Raw genomic sequence first — 14,307 nt, 5'->3', positions numbered from 1 at the left:
CAAATGAAATTGCTAATTGATCGGTGTGAAGGCAAGAAGATTAACATAGAAATATATGTTCTGTGATGAGGAATCTAATGCCTAATTATAGTACCACATATTAGTTATAAGATTAATTGAAAGATTGCTGATCTCCACCAATAATTGGAATTGTGTAAATATGCTAAACTCATTTTATTCTATAATTTATAAGTTGTAGATTTTTCTCTTGCCTACATCAGGAGATCTTTGTAAATTCTAGTTTCAATGATCTTTGATCATAATAAGATCAATGGAACCAGCTATATTAAACAAAATTAAGCACAGCAAGTAATTGCTCTCATCTTTTATGTCTGCCTGTTAACACCATGCAGTCTCAGCACTTAAAGAAAATTTTAAAAAGAAAAAAAGAAATCAACTCTTTCAGCTCTGTGGATTTATAGAGCAGAAATGTTTTCTGGATTTCAGGCTAAGAAAAGACAGTCCTGAATGCTTAGCATCAATCTGTCCACTATCAAACTGATATGCTTAAAGACATTGGCCCATTTATTTCTTAAGAATTAAGAAAAAAGGAAGTACATTTCCTAACATTGACAACCAGGGATTTATAGTGAAAATTATCCTCTTGTAATGTAGGTTTATGTCTAGTCTAGGTGCATTAAATTGCAGCTTTTTGTCCTTTTAGTTAGCAGAAAGTGACCAGGCATTCTAGAAGGTATAGTTCAGTGTATGTTGAAAACGCTTGCTAAGAAATTTTGTTCTGCATGAAAAAACAGCCTTTCCAATCCTGAAAACTAAATCCCACATGTACTATTCAACCAATATTCTAAGCATTTTAATTCAGTTTTAGAATACAGACCTTTTGAATGGTACTATGTCCTTTAGAATCAAAACACCTTTCATTTTCTCTTCTATTATCTTCCTTAGTTCTTTGTGACTGGATCACAAAGCAATATATGATTTGCTTCCAATATTTCTTATTACCAAGATCATGCAGTCAGTTTGATGCCATGGTTAAGGCATCAAGCTAGAAACTTGCAAGAGATTATAAAGTCTAGTCAGTGGTGGGATTCAAATATGTGAACAACTGGTTCTCTGTGTGGATACCACTTCCGAAAGTCCATTTTGGGCCTGGGCAACAAATAATTAGCTACCAGTTCTTCCTAAATGGTGCAAACCAGCTGAATCCCACCACTGAGTCTAGTCCTTTAGACCAGACATGTCAAACACAAGGCCAGGGGGCCGGATCCGGCCCGCAAAGTGGTTTAATGTGGCCCGCGAAGCCATCCTGGAAACAGTGAGGGAACGGCCCCCACTGCCTTGGTCCTGGCTCAGAGACCCTCCTTCTGCCAGAGACCCTCAGATCTGTTCCACTCCTGCCCAGGCCCCCATAGGCACCCTTGATGCGAACAATGTAGAGCTGGCCACGCCCACCCAGTAGGCCATACGCACTCTAGCCACACCCATCCACTAGGCCACGCCCACCCAGGCCATACCCACCCGGCCCCCTGAGGGCAACTGCAATGCTGATGCGGCCCTCAATGAAATTGAGTTTGACACCCCTGCTTTAGACAAAAAACAGCTGGATGACTGTGAGAAGGCAGGCTGCCTACAAAATGGTCAGACCTGAGCTGCGGCTACCCTGTCCCTTTAAAGTCCTCTCCCTAGCTAGTACAGCAACTGTTGGCTATAAAGGTGGGCAGAAAGGCAGCTGAGTGTGGTGGTGTCAGTATGTGTTCATAAAGCAGCATAAAGCAAATAGAACAATACTGTTCTCCAATGAGTGGGACTCATAAGAACTAATATTGCAGGAACAGTAGGAGTAGTTGTAGTAGAAGTGGGAAAGAGAGGAGTAGAGAGCAGTGAGTACTAGCTTTTTTTGTGTGTGTGTGTGTGTGTGTGTGTGTGTGTGTGTGTGTGTGTGTTTCCTAGGGGACCTGTGTGGTTGTGTTTGCTCTTTTGAGTTTTGGAGTCTACTGACTTGGGTGTACATAAAAGAACTTGTTACTGCAAGGACTTGTCTGTATTTTCACCAGAAGTTTTATAAAAAGAAACAACAAAAAACAATGCACATACTTTCAAGAGTAACCTACTGATAATTCTGAGCTTTGTTGAAATTTGAAGGATATCAAAATAGTACCATCATTTCCAAATATAATTACTCTGAGGTTCTATATTTACACTAACATTTTATGTTACACCTGCAGATAGATGATTTGTTTTCTGAATATTTGCCAGAAAATAAATAGTTATATTTTGTTACTTTTACAGACAATCTGCTCTGTAACACTAACAATTAATCTAACAGTTTCCTAATTAGAATAGACTCTTCTCTCCATTTCACATATAGATTTCTAATTTCTCAATTATGATGTTTTGGTTATTTTCATTTAATTTTCTATTGAATTCCGCATAAAATAAAAATCCATAAATCTGGTAGATCTGACTTGGATGAATATTTGGAAACATTAAAAAAATAATTAGTAAAACATCTAAAAGTGCATAGAAACTTGTACATCCTTAGTGTTTATCTTTTAATAAATTAAATCAAATATCATAACAATCTCTGAAAGCGTTGATATCTTCCAAATTTCTTCATTATGTAATGTACAATGAGGACAACAGTATGTTTCCTTTCATTTCAATAATATTTTACATACATACATACATATTATTGAATTGAAAGGAAGCATACATACATACATATATGCATACATGCATACATATATTCAGACCTACAAAAAGAGCAATGAAATATGAGATCTGTAATAGATAAATGTCCAGTTAAAGCTTAGTCTGTGATTCATTTTACAAGCAAAGATCAAAGTTACAGGATCAAATCTGGGTCGATCACCAGGACTAGATGTTTAATCTTCTGAACTTTCAGACTCATGAAGCCCATCTTCAAGGAAGTTCTCTCTCACCAGAATGTGATGGAAGAATGTAGTGAGAGAGATGTTCCCTGACTTGGAAGGCTAAACCTCTGGTCCCAATGACCAACCCAGATTGGATCCTGCAACATTATCCTGGGACGTGTATATTTGCCTTCATTTGAAAGTTCAAAGTTTTTGGATTTGTAAAATAGTTTCCTATAGATTTTTAACTCAACCAAAATTAAATTTGTCACACATGTTGAATGGGCATTTTCTTTTTTTCATAAAAACATCTAAAATTTCACAGAAAAGGTAGCTTTAACTATTAACACTATATTTGAAATATTAAATAAGTTGTGGTCACCAATATTAGAAAAGTCCGTTGTTGGTTTTCCATGGGATTGCTAATTAATCAAGTCTAGATTGGATCCCAACTGAGATGACAAATAACTTTTCATCAAAGTCAATGAGATTGTAAATCAATGAGATTTAAGACTAATTCATTAAATCAACTAACTCTGGATTTTACCTAGCATCTCTTAAGAGTCTTTTGTTGCTGGATCAGAAACCTCATCCAATAATACATTGTAGCTAAATGGGCAGTCGGCAATCATTTTCCACAGAGAAACATGACCTTTCTTGTATTATAAATTGAATGTTCAAGACACTAAGAATTTCATAGTTTGTGACCACTGAGAAACACAGTGGGATGCAAATGCTTTTAATTCACATCTTAATGTTCCATGCTGAGACTGAGATTGTATTTTACATAAAATTCACCTTTTTTCTGGAGAATGAAATGCAGGGGAAACAACATCCCTATTCATCCCTGTGAGTAGTGGTCAATACAGCAATTATTAATATATTTGTTATGTGCTAGTTTTTCCTTCTTTAATATTAATGTGGATATAATACTGTAATTTTAATTTAATTTAATTTAATTTAATTTAATTAGATTTATATACCGCCCTTTCCCGAAGGACTCAGGGCGGTTTACAGGGCATTTTAAAAATCACACCAATACAAAATACAAAAGTTAAAAGACAATTAAAAAGATTAAATTATCCCTGAAAATAAAACCCCAGTTAAAATTCTCAGCCTGGGCCAAAGAGCTCAAAGAGCCAAGTCTTCAGGTCCCGGCGGAATGAACGCAGGTCAGGGGCAGTCCTGAGCTCCACGGGCAGCTGGTTCCAGAGGGCAGGCGCACCCACAGAGAAGGCCCTCCCCCTGGGTGTTATCCGCTGGCAATTTTTTACTGGCGGCACCCTGAGAAGACCCTCCCTGTGCGAGCGCACTGGACGAAGGGAACTTGATGCTGGCACCAGGTGTTCCCTTAAATATCCCGGACCCAAGCCATTCAGGGCTTTATAGGTCATCACCAGCACCTTGAATCTCACCCGGAGGGCAACCAGAAGCCAATGCAGCTCACGGAGTAGAGGTGTTACATGGGAGTATCGGGAAACCCCCATCACAACTCGCGCGGCCGCATTCTGCACCATTTGAAGCCTCCGAGTGGTCCTCAAGGGCAGCCCCATGTAGAGAGCGTTGCAGTAGTCTAAATGGGAGGTCACGAGCGCATGAGTGACTGTGCATAGGGCATCTTGGTCCAGGTAGGGTCGCAACTGGCGCACCAGGCAAACCTGGGCAAAAGCCCCCCTGGTCACGGCTTCTATATGATCTTCAAAATTGAGCCATGAGTCCAGGAGGACACCCAAGTTGCGAGCCCTATCAACGGGGGGTAACACCTCACCCCCCATCATTAAAGGTGGAATAGTTTGGTTAGCCCGAGATGCCAATACGCACAGCCACTCAGTCTTGGCAGGATTGAGACGAAGCCTGTTTCTCCCCATCCAGACCTGGACCGCCTCCAGGCAACGGGACATCACGGCGAGGGCATCGCTGGATTGGTTCGGGGTGGAGAAAAAAAGTTGGGTATCATCAGCGTACTGATGATACCCCACCCCGAAACCACGAATGACCTCGCCCAGCGGCTTCATATAGATGTTGAACAGGAGGGGCGAGAGAACCTACCCCTGTGGAAGTGAAGCTTTGTAATTTGTCTTTACCAATAGATGTTAGTCAGGACTCAACAGCTGTTGCCTGAATAAGATAGTTGCTGCCGATTAAGACTATTTCCTAATGCACTAGGTAATTCAGGTCTCAGTCCAATTACTAAAAACATTCTGTGCTTTTGCCCACTGCTAGAAATCCTAACATACCAGTACTAATATAGTTTACTAAAGAAACATTGGGAGGCAAAGCTTTTTATCTGCAATTCTACACATACTTATTAGAGATTAAATGCAAATTATCTTCAGTGCACCTATTATTGAGTTAATATGGTTAAGATCTCCGTACTGTTTCTGTTGTTCCCTGCTGTTGATTTGATTCTGGTTCTGTCCTGAAATGTTTAGGTTTATGGCTTTAATGTATTTGGATTCTGTCTAAAACTGCAATCATTAAATAATTTAAATATAAGGTGGATGATAGAGTGGTGGATGGAAATTAATATACTATTAATGTAAATCAAAGGTCCTGCTTACTTTTCTTATGTAAATTAGTTGAGGGTGGTTGAAGATTGAACAAAAGATCATAGAGTAGGAAGCAAGGACTGAAGATTGGGGAAAGGGCAGCTGAATATTCCACTTAAAATCATTCTCTTCTCTGCTATTTTCCCCTCTCCCAAGTAATTAAACATGAGTTCCCGAAAGGTTTTATAAATCAGAAAAGAAACTAGTGTGAAAGTGATTTTCAGTTGACAGCAGTTTAAAGGTTGGCTTTTTTGCTATTACATTCCAAGTCTTTTCTTCAGTCTGAAACAATTCATAATAAAATAAAGCTCTCAGTGAAATCATCAGAGAATATGTGTCACACAGTTCTGTTTTCCATCCCACTTCATTTTTTCATTACTCTATAGTGCAATGCACAGAATGGATTATATACTGTTAAAATCTGTAATTATTTAGCATATCTCTCTAAGAATATCTCAATCTATCCCCATATTTTATTAATATATAAATGTATTCTATTTTTGACTTTTTTATAGGAAAAAGGAAGTTTGACGAATAACCACTATGGTCTTAAATTTCCATAATGTCTCAAAAGCCAGTGGTAAATAGTTAAAATTAGATGAAAAATGTTTTTCATGATTTTGACACTATACATGTTAAGTGTTAATAGGCAGCATTGTTAATGTACAGCATCAAATATATACACATATGACTTTGACGCATGTGTCAGCAGGCATCCTCAGATCTAGGATACTTGGACCCTTTTAAAGCTTACTTAAGTTAGAACATTGCCTTGTTCCTAACATAAAGTCATCCATAAAGCTTGTTGTCCATACTGCATGCAGTTAGAGAATCAGTATTTTGTTTAGAAAGAAAAATACTACTCATCATAAAAGGGAGATGGAGATGGAGACCATCCAGTAGAAAAGAGCAACAAAGTTAATTAAGGGACTGGATATAAATATATGACTTTTATTAATACTTTCATCTCAGAAAACTACTTCTAAATTAGTATTTATAAAAAGAGGTGTTGCATTCTTCCAAAGGCCAGTTCAGGATATTTCATACAACTGATTAAATCAAGGGTCTTCAAACTTGGCCCTTTTATGACTTGTGGACTTCAAGTCCCAGAATTCCTCAGCCAGGCTGAGGAATTCTGGGAGTTGAAGTCCACAAGTCATAAAGGGGCCAAGTTTGAAGAACCCTGGATTAAACTAATTCTAGTTAATTCAATTTCCTGTACCCACACACAGAAACACACACACATACGTATGTACATATGTACGTATGTATGTATGTATGTATGTATGTATGTATGTATGTATGTATGATTTCAGGTATATACACAAATACATCAGTATTATGTGAATATGTTGTGGATGTTTCCTTCTCTTTCTGCCGATAGTACCAGGGTACTCCTCTTTATATTTACAATAGGAAAAGAGAAAGGAAGGAAGGAAACTCTATTACAAAACCAAAAAAAGCACATAACAGAGTTGACATAATCAACTCTGTATAAGCCCCAGGATAGGAGGTATCTAGACTGGACATCATATGCTCATCCTGCATTCTGAAGTAAACTATAACAATTAATTCCAAAATTGTCTTTCTCTATAGTGTCATTGTTAAATTGTCAGTGGGAAGACCCCTCTAGACATAAACTATATAGATGCCTTCAAACAGAGAATTCGTCTCTGTAAAGTGGTCCAGTAGCCACTCTAGCTGTCATGAAGATAAGTGGAAGAAAGAAAACATAATTATCCCATAATCTCTTAATGAAAGAACAGAAGAAGGGCATAGAAGTAAATAGTACAAAAGATTGTTTTAGTATCCCATCCTTTTACCCATGCTATACTCAATAAAAAATAATAACAAAGAAGTGTAGATATTTCCCTTCTGGGTTGCATTTATTTGATTGGTGATAGTAGCTTGATAAGAATTTTTTCCTGAGATCTATGGCAACTGACAAGAAGGTTACAGTGTAGTTAAGTATCAATCAGATGAGGGAGTAATAAAAGCTTTTTTGTGGTAATACTTCTTGTGTAGAATTTAGTACAGTACAGTAAGTACTCCTTTTCTCTCTGTCCCTTAATAGCCAATTATCCACAATACATTGCAATTCCCAGAAATAGAAAACCTTAAGATCTGCATGAAAATTTCCATGTGAGCTAGAACTTTACAGGGCAGAGTATGAGTTTATGAAAAACGTTCACATGCATATGTAATACCCCTGCTACAGTCAGCTACACTAGTAGAAGTCTGCCTATTTGGAATAGAATAGAATAGAATAGAATAGAATAGAATAGAATAGAATAGAATAGAATAGAATAGAATAGAATAGAATAGAATAGAATAGAATAGAATAGAATAGAATAGAATAGAATAGAATAGAATAGAATAGAATCTTGGAGGTCTTCTAGTCCAACACCCTGCTCAGGTTGGAAACCTTATACCATTTCAGACAAATGGTTGTCCAATTTCCTCTTAAAAACTTCCAGTGTTGGAGGACTTACAACTTCCGGAGGCAGGCTGTTGCACTGGTTAATTGTTCTAACAGTCAGGAAATTCTTCTCAGTTCTAAGGTGCTTCTCTCCTTGATTAGTTTCCATCCATTGCTTCTTGTCCTGGCCTCAGGTGCTTTGGAGAATAGGTTTACTCCCTTTTCTTTGTTGCAAACCCTGAGATGGGTTACATAGTATGGTAGTATGAGTATTATCCATAGAAATAGCTAAAACAACATGCATGAAACCTTCTAAGATAATCTCAAGAAAAGGAGAGAATATTTTCCATTTCTATCCCTGCACCATTATATACTGCTCAAAAAAATAAAGGGAACACTTAAACAACACAATGTACTGTATTTAATAGTAGGATGTCTTAACTTGTGTTCCCTTTATTTATTTTTAGCAGTATATTTACTTTGAAGGTGTATTATCAAACACCAAGAAATTGTCAATCAATAAAGCAGAAAAAGGAAGACTGAGATAATTACAGATGGGTCAACTTATACTGATAGTGGACAAAAACTTGAAACAAATGATTAAGAAGTAAATTTGTGAGCATTTTAGAAAACAGTACATTGCATTGCTGGTTAGAAACCAGTATATATATATATGTTTTCTATATATAAAAAACATGGATGAGAAATTAGAAAATATGATTAGCAAATTGTCAAAGTACCCAACTAGGAAGGTAACAAATAGTCTGTAGAATAATGCTAAGATTCAGAAGGAACAGTGGGAAGAAATCAACAAGATGAGTTTCAGTAGGATAGGGGGGAAAAATCAAAGGCATCAATTTAGGATAGAAAGGTCATACTAGGCAGCAACACCTGTCAAAAAGATCTAGATAACTTGATAAATCACAAGCTGAGCAGTGTAACATAGCTGCAAAATAATCCCAACTCAAAATCAAGAGAAGCAATTGTTTTTCTCTACTATGCATTAGTCAGACCACACCATTATATTACATCCAATTGTTCATACTGCATTTTAGTATAGAAGATGAGGTGAGATTGACTCCTACCCTCCTGATATTTCAGGAGAGCCTTAAGACCTGGCTATGCCAGATGGTTTGGACCCAATGGGGAGCTTCATAATGGAGGTGATTGGCTATTTAAAATTCAACCCTACGTCTTCCCCCCATGTGTCTGGCTTCCTTCTTTGCCATCTTGTGTCCATGATTTTATCTCTTATGGTTTTATCTGCTAGGTTTTTATAATGGATGATTTTAATATTTCAGTGTTTTTATGTTGTAAACCGTCCATAGTTGTTGAATAGAAGATGGGCAGCAAATAAGTTTTATAAATAAATAAATAAATAAATAAATAAATAAATAAATAAATAAATAAATAAATAAATAAATAAAATAAAATAAAATAAAATAAAATAAAATAAAATAAAATAAAATAAATAAATAAATAAATAAATAAATAACAGGTGTGGAAGGAAAAACAACTGGAGATACAGTATATGTTTAGTCTGGAGAAAACAAGAAAGTGAGGACACAAGAAAGCTGTCTTCAAGTTTCATAAGTATTGTCGTATAGAAAATGAAACAGAATTAGAGTCATAGAATCATACAACTGGAAGGGACCTTAGAGGTCTTCTAGTCCAATGTCCTGTCTAAGGCAGGACTCCTTATTCCATCCTGGAGAAATGGTTATCCACTTTTTCTTGAAAACCTCCAGTGAGGTTTTGGGAGGCAAGTTGTTCCATGGACTGTTCTCAGTGTCAGGAAATTTCATCTTAGTTACAGGTTGGATTTTCTTATGAGTAGCTTTCACCCATTGCTTCTTGTCCAAACCTCAGGTGCTTTGGAAAATAAATTGATCCTCTCTTCCTTGTGACAGCCCTTCAAGAATTGGAAGACTGCTTTCACGTCACCCCTAAGCCTTCTCTTCATTAAACTAAACATACTTATTCCTTTAAACCCCTTCTGTTCATTATGTGGTTTAGCTTCCAAACCCCTTATGTTTGTTGCTCTTTCTGCACTCTTTCTATACTCTCAGTATCTTTTTGCTATAATGGTGACCAGAATTGGATGCATTATTCCAAAAGTGGCTGTACTAGTGCAGTTTAGAGCAGTACTATCACTTCTTGTGGCATTAATGCTATCCTTCTGTTGATGCAGCCTAGGACTTCAACGGCTACACGTCACTATTAGCTCACACTTGAATAACAATCTAGATTCCTCTCACAGGTTCTACTGTTAAGCCAATACCAGCTAATCTGTACCTGTGCATTTGGTTTTTCATACCTAAGTACAGGGCCTTACTTTTCTCACAGCTGAACTGCATCTTGTTGGATGTGGCCCAATGCTCAAATCTATCAAGATCCTTCTGAATCTAGAGTCTATCTTCCAAAGTGTTAGCAATTCCCCCAAGCTTGGTATAATCTGCAGATTCACTGATAGCTCTTCAATCTCCTCATCTAGGTCATTTGTGAAGATGCTGAAGAGCATTGAGACCAAAGTAGAAATCTTGAGATACCCCTTTGCATGTTTCCTCTGCATGTATGTTTTTCCATTGAGGACCATATCAACCCGTGGCCTGCTGAGCCCAGGGGGGGCACGATGTCATCATAGGGAGTCCACAAAGACAAATGTTATGATTTAAATCTTGAGTTAAGTCTGTTGGTCTGTGACCATGGTCCATAGACAGGTTGTTAGGTAAGTGACTTTGGTTCAGGTCCTATGCTAGGGCATGGTCCAATTGATGCGGAGGGCTCAGTGGATTATCTAATCTGACTTCTTTCTTTGTGAAATTATCACATATAAGGCCGTAAAATGATTGCTGAATATTGATATTACTGCAAAACTGGGATGACAAATATAGGAAGCAAATGAAAGTAAATTCCCCATTCTTCTGCTTCACAGAATTCCAGGTTCTGCTTATACAGTAACTGATTGCATTATCAATATATATGTCACAAATAAATTCCAAATGTGAGCCCGCTGTGTTGCTTCTTCAGATTTAAATTGTCCAAACTTATGCAGAACTGATCTGATCTGAACTGAATTGAAAAAGGGTTTTGGATGAGAAGCAAAACACCTTCAAGGAAAAACAAAGTCCAGTTGCCTTTTGAAAAAGCACCTTTGTGACAACTGTGACCTGGATGGATGAGAATCTCCATAGATGTTCAATTGTCCAAAGTAATTCAATCTTATCATTGTTTCCAGATCAACCCCTGATCAGTCTATGGAACTAATTTTGCATTTTATCTAGAACTGTATTGATTTTGTTATGTTTTAAAACCTTTCAGAATGGATTTTGCTTTTCTTTTTTTTAAGGAGAACAGAATGTTTCATGAAAGTAAACTTGCACATTAATTAAACAGTAGCTGGAAATGTGTTCCCTGGTTTTCATCATGCAGTCATCTTTTTGGCCACCTAAAGCTTCCCTGTTTTCTCACTTCATTTCATTTCCAAAATTTAGGAATTGTGTTGTGCAACAGTTCCTCCCATGAGACTTTTTCTATTAGGAAAAACAGTGTCATCTGTTGACTTAATGAATAGAATAGAATAGAATAGAATAGAATAGAATAGAATAGAATAGAATAGAATAGAATAGAATAGAATAGAATAGAATAGAATAGAATAGAATAGAATAGAATAGAATCTTGAAGGTCTTCTAGTCCAGCCCCCCCCCCCCACTTAAGTAGGAAACCCTATATCATCTCAGACAAGTAACTGTCTTGTTAAAAAACTCAAGTGATGGAGCGCCCACAATTTCTGAAGGCAAGCTTTTCCACTGGTTAATTGTCCTCACTGTTAGGAACTTTCTCCTTAACTTCTTAATCTAATCAATTCAGAAACACTACTAAAAAATTCCAAAATATATTCTGAAGTTTTCTGAGAATAAAGTAGAAAAACACTGTTTTCCCAGGACAGGAAAACATTCAGAAAATTGGAAGAAAAAAAATTGACATATTATTGAACCATGGTGGGACAGTGGTTAGAATGAAGTACTGCAGGCTAACTTACTTCTCACTCTAGGAGTTTGATTCTGAGGGCTAAAGGTTGACTCAGCCTTCCATCCTTCCGAGATCGGTAATATGAGTACCCAAATTTTTGGAGGCAACAGGCTGACCCTGTAAACCACTTATATAAGTCTAAGTGCTATTGGTATTAATCTTGTCTTTCTAAAAGGTTGATTCCAAGGAACACTCATATCAGTTTCTCTTAATCAGTGTTTTTCAGCCAAAAGACCAGCTGTTGAAAAATTTAATCCGAATAATTTTGGGCTATTATAACAACCCTCAGTTCTATACCTGACCTGATTTTTTTTTTAATCAGGTTAGCACCATGAAAATCTTCCTCCCACCTTTTAACCAATTTTTTAAACATTGCTTGCCTCTTTTAAATTTTATATACTGCTTTTCTGTTTTTAACATTTCATTGTACACTTCAAGAGTTCCTCTATCAGGGAAATGGGCAATTTTAAAATGTGGTAAGTATAATAAAAATAAATAAAAATGATGACAGATTGATCAATATTTAAATAAAACAAAGTTTTAAATACACATTCACTAAAAAAATTTGTTTGAAATGACAGAAATGGGATTTCTTTTACTTCTCACCTTACTCTGAAGCTTCCTGAGTTATTTTTTTCTGAGAAATCTTCAGTAATGCTTAGATACTTACATAAAATAACCAAATTCCTTTTATCATCTGCCACTAATTAAATCACTTTCATTTTAAATATTTTATCTAGACTTATTTTATGTACAGAACTAAAGATGCTTTAAAGGGTAAAATATTCAGACTTAGAATTACATTTTTCTTAAAATGACAGCAAATGTGAGACATGGACAATTATACTTCTGTCTGTTAAACTGTTTTCAAAAGGAGACAGTGTTATAATACATATCAAATACCCACCATTTGAAACAGCCAAGCCTTCCAATATATTATTTCATTAAAGGTTCCCTGTAACTGTCTTCACTGATGTTTTGAAGCATTTCATTATGGCATCCACTATGAATAATTATATGTCTGTAAGAAACATTCACTTCTGACAGCAACTAATTTATTCAAAACGTTTTTCAAAGTCAGAGCATTGGCAAGTCTTTTTATTCTTTTGCTGTTCACTTTGTCATTGCAAACAATTAGACATATGTATTGATTTAGTCCTTCATCTTTCCAATGTGACTAAATATCTAGTTTATAACATACACTCTAACTTCTTATCAATCTTTACCGCTTCTAATACAGGCTGAATATAATTGTTTTCTTTACTACTTTGTAGTAAATCTTTTGACTTTGTGCTCATTTGAAAAAGCAGAAATAGAAAATCATTCTATGTATAATATCAGAAATGTTGGCATAGATAGCGAATTGAAAGCAATAATGGCAACTTTTAACATCCATAAAAAGCAATGAAGTATTATTTTGGTTTATCAATATGTCCCCTAAAAATATTTTTAGTGTTTAAATTGCTCTTTTAAAATTACTCCAGTAATATCAGAACCAATCCAGACAGTTCCAAAATATAATATATATGTAGAAGAAAGTTTTTAAAGTTCTAAAAAGTTTTCATGACTTCTCATACCACAAATATAAGCTTTGATGAGAATCATATCATTCCCTTGTAGTATCCATTGTGCTCCTAAACTAAATCTGGTAAAAAATGATGTTAGAAGCATGGAATTAATTCATAAGAGTTTGTTTAAAGAGCTGGAAACAACATTTGATTAGTCTAATTATGTTCTTCTCAAATATTAATTCTATGATAGATATATACCATTTCTCCCAAAGGTCACCCACTTCAAAGTAAAGGGAACATACGGGATTTTTGGAAATCAAAAGAACCACCTCAAAATGTCATGGCATCATGAAAACCATAGGTTTATCCAAAGTTATTACAAACCCAATAGTTGGAACAGTGAGTGGGCACTCTTCAGATGTAGCTGTTACCTCAGAATAGTGGAAGTATGATCTGGAGATAGAGAACATTAATTTACTTAGCACTGTGGACATCCACAAGCAAAGGACTGCTAAAGATTCTCCATCCAAGACAATTTATGGAGCCAAATGATTTTCTGGCTTGTTGGCTTTCGCAACAATATGGTAAGCACTTCAGCTAAGTAGACAACCTTTAGAACGTGGAGGCAGTGAAGATGCTTGACAGGTTGGCTGCTGAGAATAATTTTAATTTGCTGAAGAGCTCTAATAGATAAATGTCTAAAGAAACACACGAGAAGAAAAAACAACAACAGCACTCTATCTTTCCTGAATATTCTCATCAGCAGGGGAAATGATGGCAAATTAGAAAACACCTCTATTGAAAAACAACCCACACTATGGGTTATGCAACCCACATCATGAACACAAACTAGCAGTCGAAAGACCTAATAAAAATCTCCTTAATCTTATAGCACATGGACAGACTCAACCATAGTTTCAATTGTGAGTATCCTAAACCAAGCTAAATCCAAAAACAGTAGA

This window comes from Vipera berus, assembly GCF_964194415.1.
Source record: "Vipera berus genome assembly, chromosome: 3".
Taxonomy (NCBI): domain Eukaryota; kingdom Metazoa; phylum Chordata; class Lepidosauria; order Squamata; family Viperidae; genus Vipera; species Vipera berus.
The sequence above is the reverse complement of the archived record's forward strand: the minus strand, read 5'-3'. Positions refer to the sequence as shown.